Genomic DNA, 13,889 nt, shown 5'->3' with positions numbered 1-13,889 from the left:
CCATTAGTCCCCCAAACTTTCTATAAGAAAAAGAAAAACATTCCTTAAAATTCAATATCATGATAATTACATCTATTTTTAAAAATCCCTGTTGAAGAATGAGGGCTAAAGTTATCAAATAACGTTAACATTTTCAGTAAGTTACCGCCCTATAGTAAGGGTTGAGGCAGAAATACATGAAAAAACACCGCCAGCTCAGTCATTCCAGTCGAGGAGCCGAGGACTGCAGTTTCGTACTTATTAGCACTCATCAGCCCGGCATAGGAAGTGACTGAGCTGGAGGGAGGGGGGACCTCTTAAGGAAGCCAAGAGTGCCAAACAAACGGGCAGTAAATATAGAATTAGCACAGACCAGATGAGTGACCGAAGCAATGGTTCGGTTCAACTCGAAGATTGAATAGCTACCTGTTTGTTTGACACTCTTAGCTTCCTTAAGAGGTTTTCCACCTCCAGCGCAGTCACTTCCCATGCCGGGCTGATGAGTGCTAATAAGCACGAAACAACTACAGCCCTCGGCTGGAATGACTGAGCTGGCTGTGTAATTTCATGTAACGTTAATATTCTCTCTAAAATTATCTATCTGGAAAAGGAAAATAGTTCAAAAAATCCTTTTCAGATTTAAAAAAAAAGAAAAAATCATAATAACATCCACATTATCTCTTTTAATCCCCATCTGAATTGGATTAACAGCTTCAAAAAATTCTCCTTTGAATAAGTTCTCTAAAAGTCTCCATTAGAATAACTGTTAGACCTTCAAAATTCACCTTAGCATCAACCATTCGTAAGCTACGTTAGTAGCAAATCCAAAAGTGACGGTCAGATTAAAGTCAATAGTAAAAGTTTCCATTAACACCATCAAAATCCGCGATTATCTTCAGTCGGCAGTGCAAAAAAATTGATGTCTCGCGAAGAAATAACCAGAAGGGAAAATTTTAAGTACTCCGGTTTCAGGAAAAGCCTCATAGCAGAAGCAAGAAATGTATTTGTTCACATTCAAGCTAAAATGGTAGCAGATATTTCTTCTCAAAAATTCTATTCACTCAAATTAAAACTGAGATCGCGGCAGATGATAAATTCTAATTTAAAATTGATTTTCGCTCACTTATAAAAATACTTATAACCTGAATTCGGAAATGTTCAACTGGGACACCGGAATAATGCCCCCCCCCCCCCATGTCGCCGATTTTTAAAAGGGTTCACATCCTTGTCTGTATTTTAGACTTAAGAGTATTTTACGGAGCAGTTCATTATCAATGCTATGTGCTATGAGTAAATGGTAACGAATTATAAACCTAAAACAAAGTTAATAAGAAATAACAGAAACAGCTCAATTTAAAAATTTTACTTCTCGCATGTTAATATTTACAAATTATTTTAGAGAGAAGAAACACTGAATTATTGAATGAGAAATAACAAAATTGAACAATATTTACATATACTTTTCATTGGCAAGGACTTTTTTAGAAAGTCTTTTCTGGAATTAATCTTGTTGTAAAAATCCTCACCAGCTAATCTGATATTATTTTTCAAGTCAATGTTTCATGACAAAGTAATTATTCCAAATAATCCTTCCCAGTTAGTTGATTAAATTTATCTTTTTCCGGGACATGAAGCGAATCGGCCGGGGCCCCGGGATTTTGTTCGAAAACCGGGACTGTCCCTGTCAAACCGGGAATCTGGCAAACCTACTTGTAACTTCACTCCTCTAGTGATTTTAGGGGCTTGGTAGTTTCAATTCCGTTGGAAGGAAGAAAATCTTCTGAAGGGATATTTATCGCTATCATTCGAATGCGACGAAAATCGAGACGATCGGATAATTATTTTTGGTAGAAAAAATTTGAAGCCATTTTCATTTCCCAAAATTAAAATTCGAACTGTTCAGTACTTTTTTGGCTCCTCCCCCCAGTGATGTTCCCATCTTTTTTTCTGAGGGTATACTCCCAGCAATCCATTACGCACAATATGTGTATACGATCATATACGTAATATGTCATTACTATATGAAAATTTTTGAAACTGAAGGGTATACGCTATATGTCTAAAAAATATTTGAGAGTATACTGCGCCTATGGGAACACCACTGCCCTCTACCCACCCTACGACTCTTCTCGGGTGCAATAGTACCACCATGCTAAATTTGGCCGAGATCCAACGTGAACTTTGGATATAAATATTTAAACGAGCTGATGTGTGCATCACTTTTTTTACACCAATTTAATAATAATAGGGCCTTGGAGTACGCAAAGAAGAGCTTCAAATATTTTTGCTCCAAGTTTGTTGCGAACGGAGGCAAAAAACGTTTTATACAGATTAATATTGGACATTTTAATGTGATTCAATGGTTTACTCTCTAAATATCGCCAATAGTGGCCAAAATGAAACCAGATTAAAAAAAAAAAAAAATATATAACGCCAAATTTGTTGCCAAGTTGGAGACTAAAAGCTTGGTGATATATCGCCAAGTGTTAGCAAAATTATAACACCACTTGAGTTTGCATTGAAATTAGCAATGATTTCCCCCTAAAAATTTGTAAAAGACCCCCTTTGGAACATCCGGATGCAACCAAAAGGAAAGGTGCACAACTAGACCCCACGTCTACGTACCGAATTTCAACTTTCTAGGACATACTGTTTTTGAGTTATGCGAGATACGTACGCACATACACACATACATACGTACATAAGGACGTCCCGAGAAAAGTCATTGTAATTATTTCGGGGATCCTCAAAATGGATATTTCGGGTGTCTATACGTTCTTAGACATATATCCACGTGTGGTTGGCTCGAAAAAAAAATCTATATTCATTCGGAAGCGAGCAAAATAGAAATTAAGGCTGATTTTCGGGTGAATATTTTTTCGCGAATACAATACTTCCTTTACTTCGTAAAAGGAAGTAAAAACAAGATAAACCTCTTTTTAAGCGTAATTCAGACGGTTTGGGGTCAAAATGTCGCCACCGAAATGTCGCGGGACAAAATATCGCGGCCAAAATGTCGCCGTTCCAAAATGTCGCCGGGCCAAAATGTCGCCGGACCAAAATGTCGCCTGTCCAAAATGTCGCCTGTCCAAAATGTCGCTGGTCCAAAATGTAGCCGGTCCAAAATGTCGCCGGTCCAAAATGTCGCCGGTCCAAAATGTCGCTGGTCCAAAATGTCGCCGGGCCGAAATGTCGCCGTGCCGAAATGTCGCCGGTCCAAAATGTCGCCGGTCCAAAATGTCGCCGGTCCAAAATGTCGCCTGTCCAAAATGTCGTCGGTCCAAAATGTCGTCGGTCCAAAATGTCGCCGGCCCAAAATGTCGCCGGTCCAAAATGTCGCCGGGCTAAAACGTCGCTGTCCAAAATGTCGCCGGGTCAAAATGTCGCCTGTCCAAAATGTCGTAGGTCCAAAATTCGTTTATTCAGTTGGTAAGAAAAATTTAAATGTACAAAAATGATGTTTAACACCAAATTTGCAGAATAAATGGTTACTGCCTTTAATTAATGTCTCCGTTAAAAATGGGACTAGACTAACTGAGTTTCATGATAAATTCTAAAAAGATTATTTCGTTTTGATTCGCAACTCTCGGCTGTTTTTCAGCAAACAAATAGAATACAAGCGTTACGTTATCTTATTTCTTGTGACTCGCTATCTACCAACTGTAAAACGTTCTGACGGCGTTCAGTTCTGACGTTCGCTAAATTATTTTAAACTTTTCTTCAAGAACAGTGTGCGTTTGTATGTGACCGATTTTTTGGGGACATTCTACGTCAAAACCTGTAGTAAGAATTCGAACGATACCCGCAAGTACCCATATATGATTTAGGGCTGCGTGGTTTTTTGCGTCAATTCGTTCAAGATAGTGGAGTAACTGAACGTTTTCATCGATATGCGTGACTGTCATTGCTCAAAAAATGATGAACGGAATCAAATAAAATGTTAGGAAGCAGCAGGGGGATAGATTTTGGGCTCAATAACACCAGAGGGTGGAGCAATCGAATGTTTTTTCCTTTCTTTTTTATTATCTGTGATTGATGTATCTCAAAAAGTAATACAGTAGACCCTCGTTTTCAGCGGGTTTATTTTACGCGGTTTCGATTATACGCGGTTGAAGATTTGACACCTTTATTTTATTTACGCAGATGAGTTTCGGTTTTACGCAGATGCGGCAATGCAAACAGGTAACATTTTCCTCTCTTTCAAAACCCAAGCTCCTGAAGATTGCAGATTACACGTAACTAACTGCATTTTGGCGTGCTAATAATCGAACTTGGGTCCTTGGAGACATTTTATGCGATTGGTTCCAGAGCTTTTTCCATCAGAAGTAAAGTGATTAAACTCACACAGTTCAGAACTCACTGGAAGAAGAGCTTTTAGGAGTGACAAAGGAGGTCAAAACCAACGCGGATACCGACTCCGGTGACACACAACCAAAAACGCTCACATTGAAAATTTTCGAACCATCCGTAGACAATAGAAATGATCTTTCTGATTTGTTAGTGAAAGAAGATTCTATCATGGAAATGACGCAAGTGATCATGGATGAGTTAATGCTAAGCAAAGAATTGGAGGAAAAATTCTTAATGACTACCAAGCAACTATCATAGTCAGCTCTTCTTCATAAACAGAACACGAAATTAGTTTGTTTTCTTTATGCATATTGTGCATAAAAATTGATATAAGTACACATTAAACTTATTATACAATTAGTCATCACTAGAATGAAGTATTTTTTTTAATCTACGGAACCTAATTCCTATTTTGACACTAATATTAGGTCTCAATTTACGCGGTTTCGATTTACGCAGCATTTCCGTGGAACATAACCCCCGCGTAAAACGAGGGTCTACTGTACAAGGGTTAAGGCAAAATTTGGTCTACAGGTATATCTTAAAGGGCGAGTTGCTCATTTATTTTTGGCTTCAGTCCTCCCAAAAGGATGGATCACAGAATAATTTTTATCGTTTTATGTGACTGCTATATCTCAAGAAGTAATGCGAGGATTCATACAAAAATGTAGTATACAAGTGAAATTAAACGAAAACAAGCCTTATTTTCGTTCTAAGTTGAGTTTCGTAATCGTTTACGTGAGTCAGTGAGTCATTAAATAAACAATGAAAAATATACTGAATTTATGTATGAGAGGTTGAGCATGATATCAATAAAATCTAAATTAGCCGTGTATTCCTCTCATTTTTGTAGCACTTTAACTAGCGTGAGTGTTAAATAAAAACTGAGTTTGCATTCTTATATAATTTGCGTAGTAAAAATTCACTAATTAAAACAGCAATTTTTTCTGGGAGAGAAAAACTTACTTATTTATTATTATTATTATCAATATTCTTTTCTTTCTGAATTACCAAGCTATATTGAGCTGGACCCAGTGGTTGGAAGTAGCGCGCTACAAGTAGCGACGCTACTGTAGTAGCTACATTTTTTAGTAGTTTGTAGTGTAGCGCACTACTTTTGAAAAAAAGTAGGGTAGCGAGTAGTTCACTACAAAAAAAAAGTAGTTTGTAGCGATTTCTAAAAACTACTTTTAAATAAAGTTTCCAAAAAAATAAAAATAATAAATAAATAAAAAGAAAGAAAGAAAGAAAGAAAAAACGAGGTTTCAAACAACCTGACTGATGCAAGTCATACGCGAGTAAAACTTGCATCAACCAGATTCGTAAGTCTCTGAAAAATACGAGCTGACATCAGACATATTTTGACGCCATATGTTCTATCTATTAGACGCCATTAGTTTGTTTGGCATCGAAATGTTCACATTTCCCTAATTTTTTCCTTCAGCAGAGCATGGCTTAGAAAGAAACGAATAATAGATAACTGTCAAGTAGTACTCCGTTTGTGTTTTCTGTCAGAATAGCAGAGAATGTCCAGTGGATGAACATTTTAGATATCAATGAGATTATTGCGCCAGTATCCTCCTAATGTGGAAATTACTGTAAATGTTATAGAAAAGGATGACAGGGAACTGCCCTCTTGCTAGCTAACAATAAATATTACAGTGTCATAGAAATGTATAATAACGGAAATGTTTCCGTTTCGTGCAAAATTTGCCCGTTAATCAAAAAGTATGAATGTCTTCCACATTTACACTGAAATCCCAACTTACGCTAGGGATGCGACTCCCCACTTAGGTTGAAATTTCGCGTTGAGAAAAAGAGAATTTATACGATTTTTTTTTAAAGAGCATTCCAATTACTGTAGACATTAGTAAACATTCCTCAAACTATTTTAACTCATTTCATAACTTCATTTTTCCCAATTTAAACGTAGAAAACTGAAATTTTATTGTACTAAAAGAAAAAGCTGTGTTATTCAATAAAAATACGGCTAGGGTGCACAAAATCGATAGAAGAGAATGGCATAAAACAGCGTTTCTTAATTTCTTTTATTAGTGGAACCCTTTTTAATGCTCACTTTTTTCGTGGAATCCCTGGTGTTTCAATAGTTTGCAGCCAGTATTCTGTTTCGGAGAATGCCCCGGTTCTTACCTCAAAGCGACTATCACATTAACTATTTGTCATTAAATCGCTAATGAAATACATTTAACTATAGATCATTTTAATTATTTGAATGATTGCTAATTACTACTTCTTATTGTAAAATACCAGTACACTCCTATTTGTGATTCTGAGAAATACTCAGAATTTTTAAAAGGGATAAATATCCTCAGCATGTTGTATGATTGAAATATCTTCTTAATTAGGAAGAGAAATATAGATGTGCTTTACCTACAAAAATGTTAATAATTCACTGAAATGTACGTAGAAAAAGTTTTTAAACTTTAAAATCAAAAATTTTAAAATATCTATTATTTTTTAACATTTTTTTATTTATTTACTAATTAGAGTTTTTGATGTCACTGTGTGTTCCCTCAGACAGAACTAGAGTAGCTGTATATATAGAGACCTTAGACAGAACTAAACCATTTAGACCCTCGTGACCAGAACTCCTCCTTAAATTGGTCATCACTCGTTAAATGCTTAAATCGTCCTTTCAACTGCTGCCCTAGATACTTTTCACTCCAGAATCTCCCGTACCTGCCACTATTTGTGGCTTAACAAGTTGCATGGAACCCTGAAGACAGCTCTGAATTTTGGAACCAGACCGGTAACCGAGCAATCTCTGGTCCAGATCCCCAGAGGTATCGTTTCACTTGGAAGACTTTGTGACACGAGCATATTTAACGTCTCTGAGTCACTTTCACCATTAATGAAGACGGTGGATCTTCGACCAGTGAGGATCGAACACGGGAACCTCCGGTCACCGATGCCTTGCCGATCAGGCCACCACGGTCTTGCCATAGATACTGGGAGAGTGGCTAGTATCAAAGGCAAAATATTTGAAATTGATGTCAAAAATCGTAATTTATGGCAATATTTGGTAATGTTGTAGGAGAGAGATTTGGAGCGCGTTCCAAAAATTTGTTCACCATTGAAGTCACTTTTAAACTATTTTCGGGGATATTAGGGAATTAATAGCTTCTTCCGAAACTTTTTCAAAATTGAACATTTTAACACCCAGTTTTATGTTATTTTTGGGGACATTAGCTGAAAAATAGGCGTTTTGGGAATGATCTCGATAAAACTTCGAAGTTAAAACCTTAAAGATACTAATTCATGCTATTTTTGATCAAAAATTTGCATTATTTTAGGCGGGAAATAAAATTGTTCCCATAGTGGCTATTCCAGATGAGTAATAATGCTTAGATTAGTTGCAAAAGTGATAATTAAATGCATTTTTTGAAAACGCGTTATTTTTGTCGATTTTTTAAGTGACAAATTTAAAAGGTGCGGGAAGAAAATATACAAATCTCATGGAACCCCTGAAAGAGCTCCGTGGAACCCTGAGACTCCGCGGAACACAATTTAAGAAACGCTGGAATGAAATGAAACAGTACAGTACGTATAGTATGTAGCAATAATAAAATGAAACACTACAATTGTACTGTAGAGTAGACACAGTAATTCGACGCACTTTTCAGTTGTTCAAGAATATCGATTTTTTTTAATTTTATTTCTTTAGTTGTCCGAAACTTTCTATTATTCCTTTTAAAACGAGAGAAAAACAGCCCGCTTATGTGAAATAATGTTTCATCAACTTCATTTTAAGAATGTAAAAGATGCGGAGTGACGATTTGTAAATTAACAAAGGGATGTTTTGACTAGTGGGGTACTTTTGCTTTCAGTGATGCTAAAAGGAAAGTTCATTAACGAAACTAATATTTACTTCCCACTAAAGAAGGTGATACTTAAGCCTTGCGATTCCCTTCCGAAAATTTTCGTGTTACGGGGTGAGGAATTCGCGTTAGCTCCAAAATCCGTTACTCGAAAAAAGCTCGCTATTCAGCCATTTCATGCTAGTCGACACTTGCACATTGAAGTAAAATAAGCATTCTTAGTTATGTTTCATATTTTGGATATTTATTAATATTTGATTATAAATACTGGTACTGTTTGGGATATTTTTAGAATTTCTTTTTTTAAACTGATTGAGTGTTGATATATTAACAAAATAAAAGTCAATTATTAAATATTGTAAATTTTCAAGATCATTTGGTAAAATTGAAAAATGCTCTTATTTCATTTTATTAGTTACGTAAGAAAGGAGATGGTGCCCAGGTTCGGACCCCTAGCTTGAAACTCAAAATCAATTAACTAGTTTTTACAAAAAATATAAGTGCCTGTAAAATTAACTCCTATAGTGAAAATTAAAGTTTTTCTCTTTCGTTTAAAGATGGTTTTAACCATCTAAATCAATTTTATGTACATATATGTATGTCTATATAAAATTTTAACCAAACTATGACTGCATACTGCATCTATTAAATTTTCAAGTAGCCGAGTTGCACTTCTTGAATGAAATATTCACTGTCAGGAAAGGATTAAAAACTTGAAAGTTGAATTCCTTCAACTTTTTTAATCCTTTCTTGTATCGAATATTCGTAAAAATCGTAAAAAATGTTTGGAATGACCAATTTGCTCGGTAAAGGAATGAAACAATAAATATATAATTATTAGTAATATTTCATTTTCAAATGAGTCAATTTACTAACCTAAACCAGTTTTTTAGGTTTTTCGTTCAATCCTCAAGCGGTGTGTATGTGTAGGCTTTTTATTTATTTATTTTTTAAAAAGTAGCGAAGTAGCGACTACTTTTCAAAAGTAGTTTGTAGTTGCTACATTTTGAAAAAAGTAGTTGTAGTTGTAGTTAACTACATTTGTAATAAAGTAGTTGTAGTTGTAGTTCGCTACAAAAAAAAAGTAGTTTTTCCAACCACTGGCTGGAACTATTACTTTTTGAAACTCATTTTAAAAATAAGTCTAGGTCAAAATTGATCTGAATAATCTCATTGATATCAGTTATTTCACCCTACATTATGAAATTTTTTCTTTTCTATTTAAAATTGGAAAATGTGATTAGCTGACAAGCACTAATTCGCATGTATGAAAGTATCCTCTTGAAAACCTTCAATAAAATAGCTGTTCTGAAATTGTCCCTTGATGTTCTATCGAATATATAAATTTCATGAATGTTGAGAATTGAAAATATTTGTCATCGCGTAGAGTCGTTTTTCAAAAATCTGAGTGAAAGACACCTGTTTTAGCAGTTACGGGTTTCATTGATTTCAAAAGATTTGACGGTGAACATTTCGACGTAATTTCAGAATTTTACTCATAAGAGATGGGAGTTCCCACGGCAGTTTTGATCTTACTTTAACCAACGTATATCTCACTGAAAACGTAGTTTTCTTCTTTTTTTTTTTTACAGTTCTTAGGGTAATGTTGATAAATCTATGAGAAAATTTAATTTCATTAAGATACTTTTCTACTTTATTTCCACCCTGGCCCGTGATTTCGAATTTTTCCACTGAAATGGGAGAGGGAGGATAACGGGCGTATGTATAACCAATGCAAATTTCATAGGATTGCTATAAAAACCACTCCCACTTGTATATAAAGAAAGATTCAAAGTCGAGGGCCATTCCGCCTGATCCCCTAAATGACTGACCTGTCGCTACCGTAATAATATGCTAGAATGAAGGAGTTATTTGTTTTTACTTCATTACGCCAAAAAATACAAACCGCCTATTCTCTTGCCATATTCAAATTGCGCCTCACTATTCTTTCATTCGCGTTTAGAACAGTTTAGTTTTACTTCCATACCAATTTTTTGTCTGAATCCTTGCGTTACATCTTGATCCTTTATGTTACATCTTGAGTATCGTTATTAATCAGATTAAACGAGAAAGAGAATTCCGTTGCAGCAGCCTTTCACATGTTTACGTTTGTAATAGTATACAGAAAAACGTATGTTTTTCTGAAAACTATTAATTTTCTAGAATTAATCTGATGTTTACGAATTAAGATAAGAGAAAACGTTTGGAATTTTTGAAGGAACTTACTTTGAAAGGCAATTAATAGGGTCTGGTGGGGTAAAGTGGTCATACGTCAAATAAATGGCAATAGCTTGGAGAAAAAAATGTTCGAAAGAATGTGAAAATTTTATTTTAGAGTAGGGCAGTTAGAAACTACATTTTGAATGTAAAATTTTACAACTGGCAAAGTTTTATTTGGTAAAAAAAAATATTTTGCGTGAATATGAAAATTTTAAAAATCTAAACACCTCTTTTAACTTCCTTGGGAAATTTTGTTGGTTAGAATTATGAACAGATTGACTGCACAGGAAGCTTCCTACATGTCTCAAGAACTCTTACTCATTAGCAGTTAGCTGAATCTATGTTAGATAATTTTTTAGAACAATTTAATTAAGATGGGGTAAAGTGGTCATAATCTTAGACTTAACGAATATTGTTCTTCTAATGTCATTGAATCAAGGCAGATACAAATTAAATATTAATTTTACTTAATATGTATTGTTTTTGCAGGAAACGGGGTTAAATATACGAGTACATGCGTATATATACGCATAATATACTCGTGTAGACACATACATAGACGTATTCACATAAATGCACCAATAAATTCGTAGATGGGTATTTGCAAGTATATTTTATCCATACAACTATACATTCTACTATACACGTAAAGGATCGCTTATACTCGTGTATATACGAACAATTATATACACAGGTAGACACCTTTTTATGCGTACGTACTCGAGTAGACACTTACATACAAGCATAAGAAATACAAGTATATAGGATGAGTTTAAACTCTTAAGCAAATTATTAAAAGGTGTTAGAGGGGAGGATAAGAAGTAAGGATCACATAAGGAACATATGGTCACAAACACAATGCTGACGCACTACATGCACGCAAAGCCAGAAACTGATGGATGCTAAAAAGGTCACAAATTTATTACACAAAGACAATTTTACACAGCATTTTAGGTCTTAGAAATGTTTTAAAGCGTTTGATGAAATTTGCGGCCTGCAGCTGTAATACATGCGTCGCATTCACTTATCACTCTCTGTTGCAATAACGAGACTTTTGAAAAACTTTCATCAGCCGCTGCACCTTTGTTGCGATGTGTGTATTAGAGCTACTACAGGCCGTAACTTTTAACAACTGCTCTAGGTAGAATCATCTTTGTGCAACAAATTTGTGCCCTGTTTTGCATCCATCAGTTTCTGGCTTTGTGTGCATGTAGCGCGTCAGTGATTATAACTTCCTTATGATTCTTTGCTTCTTATCCTCCATTCTCACACCGATTTCATTTTTGCCCAGGAGCTTAGATTCACTCTGAAGACCAACAAGTATATAAGCGTATATTCTCGTGTATACATACATGAACTGGTGTATACACGTAAATGTACGTATATACGTCTATACAGGTATATAATCGTGTTTACACATATTCATGCGTATATACTCGTGCTTCCATATTATATATACGTGAGTAGACACGTGCCCCCAAAGTCGCACTGGATGTATCCACGAATTAACTCGTGTATAGCCGTATATGTATGTATGTACACTTATATATGCGTATATACATCTACTATATACGTATATACTCAAGTATGCACATATTTTCTCGAGATACAAGTGCATACGAGCATATGATGTTCGTTTATACGCGTATATACACGTGACACGTATATACATGTGACGCGTATATACATGTGACATGTATGTACTCATGTGGACACGTATACACTCCTGTAGGTACATACATGCTTATACACATTCTTATATACACGTATATACTTGAGTAGGCACGTGCATGCATGTATCTGATGTCTACATGTATCTACTCATATAGGAACGTTTTTACTCGTGTATAACACAACACGTACATATTCGTGTATACACGCATGTACTCGTGAATATACTTGTAACCACAAAAACAACCGAAATATGCAAGTATTAGGGTTATTTGTGATGGTTTTGCATCTATTTCTAACTATGACCACTTTACCCCATGCTATGACCACTTTCCCCCACCCCATGGGGTAAAGTGGTCATAAAAACATAGGGAAAAGAAAGTGCTATAAAACTACTAAAATCAATATTTTTCTTCCTAAAATTCAATGTATTGTGTTCTTTAATAATGCAATGTAAAATAACAACAAAAAAAGTTGAAGTATTTAAAGAATTTATTGTATTTACTATCCACCTAAGTTGAAAACCTACGATTTTATGACCACTTTACCCCACCAGACCCTATTCTTTCGCAACTTTTATGCTGGAAAGCATCGACGTACATTTAAATTTTTTCGTACAAATTGAACTAGCGAATTTTATGCCTGCGACATTTTGGACCGGCGACATTTTGGACCGGCGACATTTTGGACAGGCGACATTTTGGGCCGGCGACATGTTGGGCCGGCGACATTTTGTACTGGCGACATTTTGGACCGGCGACATTTTGGACTGGCGACATTTCGGGCCGGCGACATTTTGGGCCGGCGACATTTTGGCCGCGACATTTTGTCCCGCGACATTTTGGTCGCGACATTTTGGGCGTATACCAATTCAGACATTTTCCGCAAGTCACGCTCGCCCGTTAAGTGAACGGACATGCGTTTTCTGAAAGGGAAGACGCTTTCAAATATAGCGGACGCACGTGAAGCACACGGCAGTATTCATCCAATAGAGAGGTAGCGCGCTGATCTTGAGGTGACCAATGAAATGCGACTCACACCTGGACTGACGTCAAATATCTAGCTTCTCGTAACGTTGACAGGTTCCGTACAATACGGTTTGCTGTCATGGCAACGCCGACCGAAAGCTGGTTTTATGGAGAAAAAATCGTTGCGGACGTGAAGTACGGACGAGCTGTGAATTACGCTTTAGAATGTGAAAATAACTTAAAATGACGAATTGAAGGCTATTATAATTATTCCTCGAACTTCAGGTCATTCTCCAATTTCAAAAAAGTAAAAGGTTTTTGAGTCTTCACCGATAGCAACTTTTCCGCGCTACAGCGTTTCAAAAACAGAAAATTTGTTTGTCTTGCTCCGTTCTATTGTTATACATATATGATAGATGAGCAGACCAATATAAAACCTAAAAATATTAATTCAAAACGCGCTTGCTTCAAGACGCCCCCCCCCCAAAAAAAGGAAGAAAGAAATGAAAAACATATTTCATTATAATTTTTTTTCCAATTATTTCTGATTTTTTTATTGAAAGAAAATTGTAGCGATTTTAAAAATGATTCTGAGAAGATATAAAATGTCAAATAGTTCTATTTTGTAATGTAAGGTGAATAGAATTGGTGAACAAGTTGGCGCGAATTTTTGCAAGAAAAAAGGGAGAAAACGATGCAATGTCTTTGATTTGGTTATTACTGTTCATCACAGAACTCCTTCGAACTGTCTGGATCTTCGTTTTTGGCAATTTTGCTGACTTCTTCATTGAATTCAATCAGGTCTTTTTAAAAAGTCTTTTACAATATTTCCGCCTTTTTTTTTGCTGCTTCTTTGATGGAT

This window comes from Uloborus diversus, chromosome 2, assembly GCF_026930045.1.
Source record: "Uloborus diversus isolate 005 chromosome 2, Udiv.v.3.1, whole genome shotgun sequence".
Lineage (NCBI taxonomy): Eukaryota > Metazoa > Arthropoda > Arachnida > Araneae > Uloboridae > Uloborus > Uloborus diversus.
Note: the sequence above shows the minus strand (reverse complement) of the source record.